At 45.9% G+C, this 8,742-nt stretch overlaps 1 pseudogene; it reads right to left on the bottom strand.

The window, feature by feature from the left end:
• Positions 1–1,043: 1,043 nt before the first annotated feature.
• Positions 1,044–2,914, bottom strand: LOC129668240 (vesicle-associated membrane protein-associated protein B-like; annotated as a pseudogene).
• Positions 2,915–8,742: the final 5,828 nt, after the last annotated feature.

The raw sequence follows: 8,742 nt of genomic DNA, 5'->3' as shown, positions 1-8,742 counted from the left end.
GTTAGCCAAAATGTGTTACTGCCCTCCCCACGTCTTTTGTATTTGGTTCTTTCTATAAAAACCCTGCTGTGAGAGCTTGTAGATGTCACAGTTAGGTTCCCGAGTCCTTACTGTGGCCCTGATTGATCAGCTTGGAAAAGGCGTTCCAGTAAACCAACCATATCTAACTGAGACTGAGTCTGAGTGGTTTGTGCAGCTATTCTTATACTGGAACAATACAGATGTATGTATATCACATACACACATACATGTATGTGTGTATGTGATATATTTGGTTTTTAATTAATTCCAGACATAGCCATGTTGACAAACAAGAATAGCCATCACAATATCCTAAGGGCAAGGAAGGCATGGTGGCAGCATAAAGAAGCTGAAAGATTGCATCTCTCTCTCTCTCTCTCTCTCTCTCTCTCTCTCTCTCTCTCACACACACACACACACTACACACACAATATTTTAGAATGACTTTCAGGCTGCAGTCTAGCTAATTCTACAATGTCTGGCTGTGAATAGAAAGCCCAAGAATCCAGTAATCGTTCAGTCCTCAAGGCTGGATGTCTCAGCCAGTCTTCAATACATGCTGGGATCCCGAGGAAGTAGGCTCTTAATGAAGGAATTTGTAGTGAAGGGATTGACTTGCTAGCAAGCAGGAAAAGAGCAAGCTTCCTTCTCCTATATCTTTGTAAAGGATTCCAGCAGAAGGTGTAGCCCAAATTAGAAGTGGGTTTTCCCAGCTCAAATGACCTGGGTTAAAGGCTTGCCATCCTACCTCAAAAATGGAGATTAGAAGTGGATCCTCTTACTTCAAATTAAGCAAAAATCCCTCACAGTTATGGCCTCCATTTTGGGATTTTAATTAATTCCAGATGTGGTCAAGCTGACAGCCAAGAAGAGCCATCACTGTAGCCTAAGGGCAGGGCAGGTAAAGCAGCAGCATAAGAAGGCTGAGAGGTCACATCTCAGCCAGATGTATGAAGCAGATTCACAATATGGCCTCTCAGAGCCTTTGTTTGTTTCTTTGTTTTTTTTTTTTTTTTTTTTTTTTTACTCTTAATTTGGGGCTTTATTTTAATCTCTTTCTTTACGATGCTACTTAGTTGAGCAGAACTGGATCAGTCTTTTACGGCATGAAATTAATTCACAGTCAAGATTCTTCATCACCAGCAGATGGATTTGCTGAGGTGCTTTCCCCCCTGACCTCCCTGGCCCTCACCCTCTGCAGCCTGACTCATTCATCCTGAGAAGGGCAGGTCAGACCTGGCCTGTGTTCCGGAAGGGGGACTGGTATGGGAGAGAAGAACAGTATAGAAGACCGGATAACAGAGCTGACTGTCCTCAGGACAAGGCTACAGACCTGCAACAGAACGCTTCCTGGCAGCTGTCTCAAACTCAGGCCCTCCCCATCCCTCAGACCTCCAGGGACACGGAGCCACCACGCCCACGTAGCAGTCCCTCACTGTGGTCTGTGGCACAGGGACGTGCGGGCTGCGGCACTGCCTGTACTCTGGTGACAGTAGGAACACATGGTATGAAATACACTAAATAAGTTAAATACGCATTACAATCTCTGATGGACAGCTCAATTTCACTACACGAGCCAACAGTAATTTAGCTTGGTCCCTATAAGAGAACAGAGTACAGACGTCGATTTCCAAGTATTGGGTCAGTCCGTCCACTCCTGCCTCTCTCACCACCTACAGGCACACAAGCTGTGGCCACTGTGCAATGCATTTTGGCGTCTGTAGCTCTGTAGGTCTGAGGAGCTGATGCTTGGACAGAACAGCAGGCCTGGGGAGGCCACCTGGGTGAGAAAAGACCCCACCTCGCAGGACTCGCACTCCCATGGGCCAGCCCCAACACGTGAGGAAGAGCTTCTTGCTTTAAGAGACGTGATCTAGCAACATGTGCCCAGGCCTACCCGAGTTTAACGTGACAGCTACAATATGCCACTGTGATTAATCACGGCATCCTTCAGTAATTGACCATCCTTTCCCCACCCATTTGCTATATGTTTTTAACTTTCTAAAAGATCATTATATTATGCTATATTTGTGTGTGCATTTGTGTGCATGGGGAGGGGTATTTAAAGGCAAGACCTGTGAGATGTCATCATACATTAATTTCTTTTTACACATGGTTATGATAAATTTAAATCCCACGATGTGGTAGATCCATCAATCCAATCTGCCATCCTTCGCATGCAGCCTCTACAAGGCAATCTTCCCTATAATGACACCAACGATAAAGAACAAAACCACCAGAGCCAGCAGCCGGCGCTGAGACCGTCCTCCGTCCCAGTGGCAGCCAGAGCTGCCATGGGGCTGTTGCTCTGCAGTGCCTTCCTCACCCAAAGCCCGTCTTCTCCCTTGAGCTGCCTGCTCTTTTCCTGAAGCCTCTGCACCTCTCCCTGCAACTGCTTGCATTCCTCCACCACTTCACTTTGGTGTCATCAAGGGATGACGTCAGGGACCTAGTGGCTGCCACTGCTTCTGTCTTGGGTGCACTTGTGGGTATAATTTTATTTATTTCTACATCATGTGGTTTAGCACTTTCCTCTGGCAATTCAAACACACATCTAAGTTTTGAATCCATAAGGTCTTCCTGTTTTGCCTCCTTCCATACGGCCTCCATATTGGAAGTGTCAGGCGGAGCAGAGATAGACTGAACCATAAACTTGTGTTTTCTTTCCTCAATGGGATCATAATCGAAAGGCTGTAACATTGCAGACACATTGAGAGAGGCCCTGTTGGGTCACACGCAGTACCTGCGTGGTGCTGTGGTCTTCACTTCAAAACACACATTTCGGTTTGTTGAGTTGCCAAGCTTTAGGTTGGTGGTGACGACATCAGTGAAGACCTCGGAACTTGAATGCGTGCTGCAGCTCGAGGCTCAGGACCTGCTCCACCTTCACCATGTTCCTCCCCGTCGGGGCAGCATTAATGGGAGGGGGGCGATGGCCTGGGTAGCGGGGTGCAGGCATGGAAGGCAGCCTTTTTCCTGTAGAGACTGACATTACACATGTTACCCTAGCACTGGAAGCTCTCCGAAACCATGAATAAGGAACCCACGCACTGTGTCTTGCATCTTTTATGCCTTCAAAATTGGTATTGTGGATGAGACTGCCAAGTCCAGCTGTCAGCCTAAGGCTTCCATCCTCTCTGTCCGTATTAAAAGCGGCTTTGTTTTGAACCACTTGTGTTTGAAGAGCAAGAAGCCTCGTAGTCTCCTTCATAAGGTGGAAGCAATCTGGTGGGATCTTGCCCCTAGGGTTACCCTCCCCATTGTTCCGGAGCAGGAGGATTCTCCGTACAAGCCTTGGCCCTAACGGTGTTTCTTAAGAGTTATCAGCAATAATCATTTCCACAGACTCAATGTTATGAAATTTTCTCTATGAAAGAATTTAATCTATTACCTTTTAAAATTTAACCTCCCAAATTAAAAGAAAAAGAAAAGAAAAGAAAAGAAAAGGACATGACTACTCTTCAGTATGGTGGAAGAGAAAGTTTATTGTAGATAAAAGGGAAAGCATAGTCAGAGGCAGACACCTGGGAGAATCCAGTATGGACATGGCCACATTGAGCTGGGCCGTGTGAGGAGAGAGGGGAAGGGAGAGCAAGAGAGTTGCTGATGACCAAAAGGGCTGGCCAAAAGAGGGCAAAGGGTAGACCAAAAGGCCAAAAGCCTGGGTAACAAAAATGACTAGATTATATAGGGAAGGGCAGCTTGGGGAAGGGCAGCCCAGGCTCTGGGCTGGAGAGTTCAGGGTAGGGGGCAGGTATGCCAGGCATATCCTGTGGCAGGTAGGGACTGGAGGATGCTCTGTGTGCAGTTTTAGAGACAGACAACATTTTCCCACCCCTCAGTGTGTCTTATGTCCCCCGGAGAATAATATTATCTTAATCATTAACATGAAGGGATAAAGTTTGCTATATTTGTTAGGTAATGTTCCTGTTCTTTAAGCTGGGAGGGAAAACATTCAGGCCATGCAGCCTCCCAGAGCTGGCAGCTTGTCCACTTTTAAGGACTAAGGCTATATGGGGGTTCCCACCTGAGTTAAGAAATGAGAGACTTAGCCACGCCTCCCCAGTGGCCGTGCCCTGAGCATCAGTCTGTCCCAGCAATTCGTTCTGCTCTCCCCCAAACAGGTGCTGCATCACTCCTTTATGGAGCAATATCTTGGATCAAGCCTCCTTCCTGAATATATATGCACACACATGCACACATCTTAAAACCAGGAGAACACAGAATTTGTACAGTGCAATGGGGAAGAAAATGACAACACACTGCCATTTATCATTTTCTGTTTTAATCCCCTGCTTTTGGCTGGTCCTTGTAGCTGTGTTCCCCTGCACACCCCCCCCACAAAAAAAAACAAGAACGTTGCACACCAGCTCTTCCTAGAGTTACTTGCTACTCTGTACTGGAAATTTCCTTGCACACGCAGGGTTCGGCATAGTCTGTCTCCAGCTGCTTTCTCTAGGAGAACAAATTACGATAGAGACTCCACCCTCCTCCACTCCCTCAACCTCCCCTGTGATGGCGGGCTGGGCTTTGTGCACATTCTGGACTCACTCAGTCACGTATTTCCAGCTTCTAAAACCTGCAGCTGAGGCTTACTGGGTTCCTAATCAACTTTGCCTACCTCATACATAAAGTTCTCCCAATTGCTGCTGGCAAAAGCCCCCCTTTTCTTCCAGAGAATTCTCCAGTCTATGTTGTGTGTGTGTGTGTGTGTGTGTGTGTGTGTGTGTGTGTGTGTCCCAGGGTTTGGTTCTTTTGACTTCACTCAGATCACCTCCAGCTTTTTTTTGAAGTACTAGAATAGACAAACTCTCCCACAGACCTCACCACGCAAAGAATGCACACGAGGGTCTCCCGAGCAGCAGAGACCTAACAGCCTTTCCAAACCCAGAGATCACCAAGCTGTGAGAAACAGGATGCCCATGCTGCAGGGCCCAGTGAGAGCAATGCCATCTTTAAGTTCTGAAAGGCAAAATGGCTGGTGTGTGGATTTGACACAAGTGGTGAAAAGGAATCACGGACCACAGGACACTAGCAGGGGTCTTTTCCTATAGCATGAGCCTGCAGTGAGTCCAGGCCCTCTGATTTCCCAGCGGGAGGCAGGAAAGCAGGTCTGGAGAGGCCACCAATGCTCTCCTTGATGTAAACACACTTCCCTAAATGAGAATCCCATAAACTGGAGTTACCTTTACTTGCATTCCATCTCAGAAGGGACATGGGGAGGGAAAGAGCCACTTTAGGGGTCAGTCTGCTTCAGCAGCAGTCTGGTCAGGATTATAATCAGCTAGAACCCCCTGGGAAGTTGTCTTCTTGTTCAAAGAATACACAGAAACAAAGTGCCAAACCCCAAATACCGGGGAGGTTGGGGGATACACAAAAGACCTTTTTCCAATCTCTACCTTGCTGGGAGATGTCGACTCTTAGAACAAACAGGACAGTTTGTTGCTGTGCTCTTCTGGCCTGGAGTTTCAGAGTTGGCTGTGGCCATGATCCTGCAAACTTGTGTGGTTGGAATGTGCTAAGTGTCCACTGGAGGGCACAGAGTGCTCTGTGCCCTAGAAGACTGTGCCTTGGCCTTTCCAAATCCATAAATTCAGGCTTCAGGTAGTCTTTGCTGCTAGCTCACCTCATGTTAATGGCTGTCAACTAATGACTATTTTAAAAGAACAATCAGAGATTAATTTTTCTAGTGTTCAGTGTGGACATTCATTCAAGGTTGGACCCAAAATTCTCATGTAAAGCCCCCAAATGGGCACTGACTGAGCCACAAGCTTGGAGCCTGCGGTTCCCACCTGTTGTTTTGCAAGGACCAAGGGACTAGGAATGCCCCAGACTCAGCTGTGGCCCTTTCACACCAGGCCTTTGTTTCACTGCTTATTCCCCACTCTACCACTCTGACCTCTGAACCCTGATGTTGGGGAGCTGGAATTTAATGAGAAATCATCTGTGTCTCCTAGTCTGCCCCAAGTATTCTGAGCGAGAAGCAAACTCTTGCTTTTGGTGACTTGGCTCAACCTGCACGGAAGGGAGGCAGTCCACATAGTTTGTCCAGAGGTCAGAGAGTTCCCCTAATGTCCATCTGGGATCCTGCATTGTGTGTAGCCTACCCAGATGTTGGGGAGAACACAGCCTCAGCTGGAGGAAAGCCCTGTCACCAAGGAAAAGGAGGGTTACCTTTGAGTCATTAATAAAGTAATTAGAAAACAGACTGGGACAGAAGATTGAGGACAATTTTATTCAAGTTTGGGAGAAAAAGAAAGACAGGCAAAGCTGAAAGTAGCAGCTGTAAGGTTATGGGACAAACTAATTAAATAAAGCTGATTAGGCATAAGACAGATCTTACATATAAAAGAGGTTTATTAGTTGGATATGGAGAGAGAGAAAAGAGACCAGGACTTGATGGGGGAAAGAAAGAGAGAGGGGGTGGAAGAAAGAAAGGAAAAGATAGAGAAGAGGAAAGAAAGAGGGGTGCCCTGATAGAGGAAGGACCAAGAGAATAACCACTTGTCAGTTTGTCCTTTTAAGGGGCAAGGTAACAATGCCTTTCAGGTGTGGCCACTTGGCTGGTGACATGTGATGACATCATAAGCTGCTAGGCAACCCAGAAACAGGTTTTGTTCCAAAATTCTAACATTCCTCCCTTTTTCTATAATTAAAAAATGAGGAACTTGTGCTACTTTTTATATAAGGAAAGTTAAAGTATATAAATTTAGGTTCATTGGACAAGACTCTTGGTTGTCAGCAAAGGGTTAAGAGGGAAAGAAAAATTATAACAACAAAATGGTCAGATTACATGGTAAAGAGGAAGAAGAGAAGCCTTTTCCCTGGAAAATTAAGGGTAGAGGGTTGTCAGTAGAGAGTGGCCAGCCATGCAAGGCAGTAGGTAGAGACTGTAGAATAAAAGGAGAATGTGGAGCTGCTTCTCTTGGTCCTGAAGCACATTCAGACTTTTGTTAATAATAAGTGAATAAGGGCATAGATTCTCTTCTGGCTACTTCCTGCTGAAACTTGGGGGCTCTGAAGGGAGGTCAAAAGGGTGAAATGCTGGCCAAGTCCAGGAAGAATAGGCTGTTTTGCTGTCCAGGGTCTGCAAGAACATCCATGGCTGGGAGAGAAAGCACAGGTCCAGCTTGTTGGAAGTCTGTGAGGTCAGACTCAAACACTTGTGGTAGCTGCTTTGGTGTTGTTGTGGCTGTAGGAAACATCTGTGTCTGGCAGGGCACTGAAAATATATATAGGCAGAAGTTAAAGTTAAGTAGGATATAGAGAAAATTCTTTAGCTATACATTGAAAACTTCTGGGAGAGCAAACAAGGTGGAAGATTTGGATCAATGAGACTTGAACATGGGAACCTCCGTTTATCTGGGGGGAATTTTATTTACCCAGTCACTGGCAGAAATTAAAAAGGCTTAGCTGTGGATCTGTCATTGAGGTGAGGTTTGGTTACAAAAATGCGTAAACTTAGAGGTCCTAGTGCTAGCAGGCTTTAGGGGTAGAAACCTGAAATTCTCCAGAAGACATCCCAGAGGAGAATCTGGAGCAACAGGTGTCTGGAAGTTTCCCATTGGGAGGCAGAGAAGCCAGTGACTTTCCAAAGGCATCCCAAAGGCAAGGTGTGACCCAAATCAGAGGTCCTACCTGATCCATAGCTCCTCAGCTTTTGGCCACAGACCGGGGTGTGGATGCCTGGGAGGCAAAGCCCAAGAAAAGGATGGTCCACCTAGTGCTAGGACTTCCTACGAGTGAGAGAGGGGGAGAACAGACCATGTGTGAGTGGGAGGCTCCCTCAAGGGAAAGGGGGGCCCTAAAATGTAGGTCAGCAGAGAGGGTCAACCATAGCCAGTTAAGACTATGGCTGAGGGGCAGTCTCTCCATCTCAAAAGATATTACGAAGTTGCTGGAGCTCAGTGGTCAAGATTCCCCTACCTAGAGAGGCATTTTATGCTGATAAATGAGGTGAACTCACCAATGTAGTGGCTGGCCAATGAGGAGAGCTCATCAATCCAGCCAGTGTTGCATGCAGCAGATACCAATCTGGTAGCCAGGAAAGGGGAGTCTCAAAACCATGGAGAGGGGAGGAGTCCCACCTCTTGAGATAGGTAGCAAGTGCAGTACTTATCTGAAGCCCAATTGACCTGAGAAGTGGATTTAGGTGATTTTTTGCAGCTCAGAAGATTTACTCTTAAGTTTTACACAGGAGATAAAACTTTAGACATGTTAGTATCACAATTATAATCTGCACTGAAATATACATTGTGGAAAAAGCAGTGGACATACGCATTTGTGTGAACAGCATAAGCATTCTTTAAGGTGAGCTCAGAAAAGGCAGAAGCCTTTCGTGTAGAGAGGACAAAAGCTCACTTGATCTTAACCATTAGTATAAGGACATAATATGGAGACTTACAGTCTTGAGCTTAGAACCATAATAGTACATGATATAGTGGAATGTTTTTGTATTAGGGTTGGATTAATTTATTAGAGCTCTGTTAATAGAGATCAAAGCTCTGGACAGTCGATATAACAGTAGCCTAGGAACAGGAGAAACTATTAAGCAGTTTTACCTATTCAGGATATCTTAAATTACCTTAGACCTTGCAACCTTTATAAACTTTCATTTACCAACCTTAAAACACTTTCTTAGACCCTCAAACATCGATAACCAGCATTTACCAATCTTAAGACACATTCTTAGAGCCTCAAACATGTATAACTTGTGTTTAC

This window comes from Psammomys obesus, unplaced genomic scaffold (genome assembly GCF_907164565.1).
Source record: "Psammomys obesus unplaced genomic scaffold, mPsaObe1.curated_primary_1811, whole genome shotgun sequence".
Taxonomy (NCBI): Eukaryota; Metazoa; Chordata; class Mammalia; order Rodentia; family Muridae; genus Psammomys; species Psammomys obesus.
The sequence above is the reverse complement of the archived record's forward strand: the minus strand, read 5'-3'. Positions and strand labels throughout refer to the sequence as shown.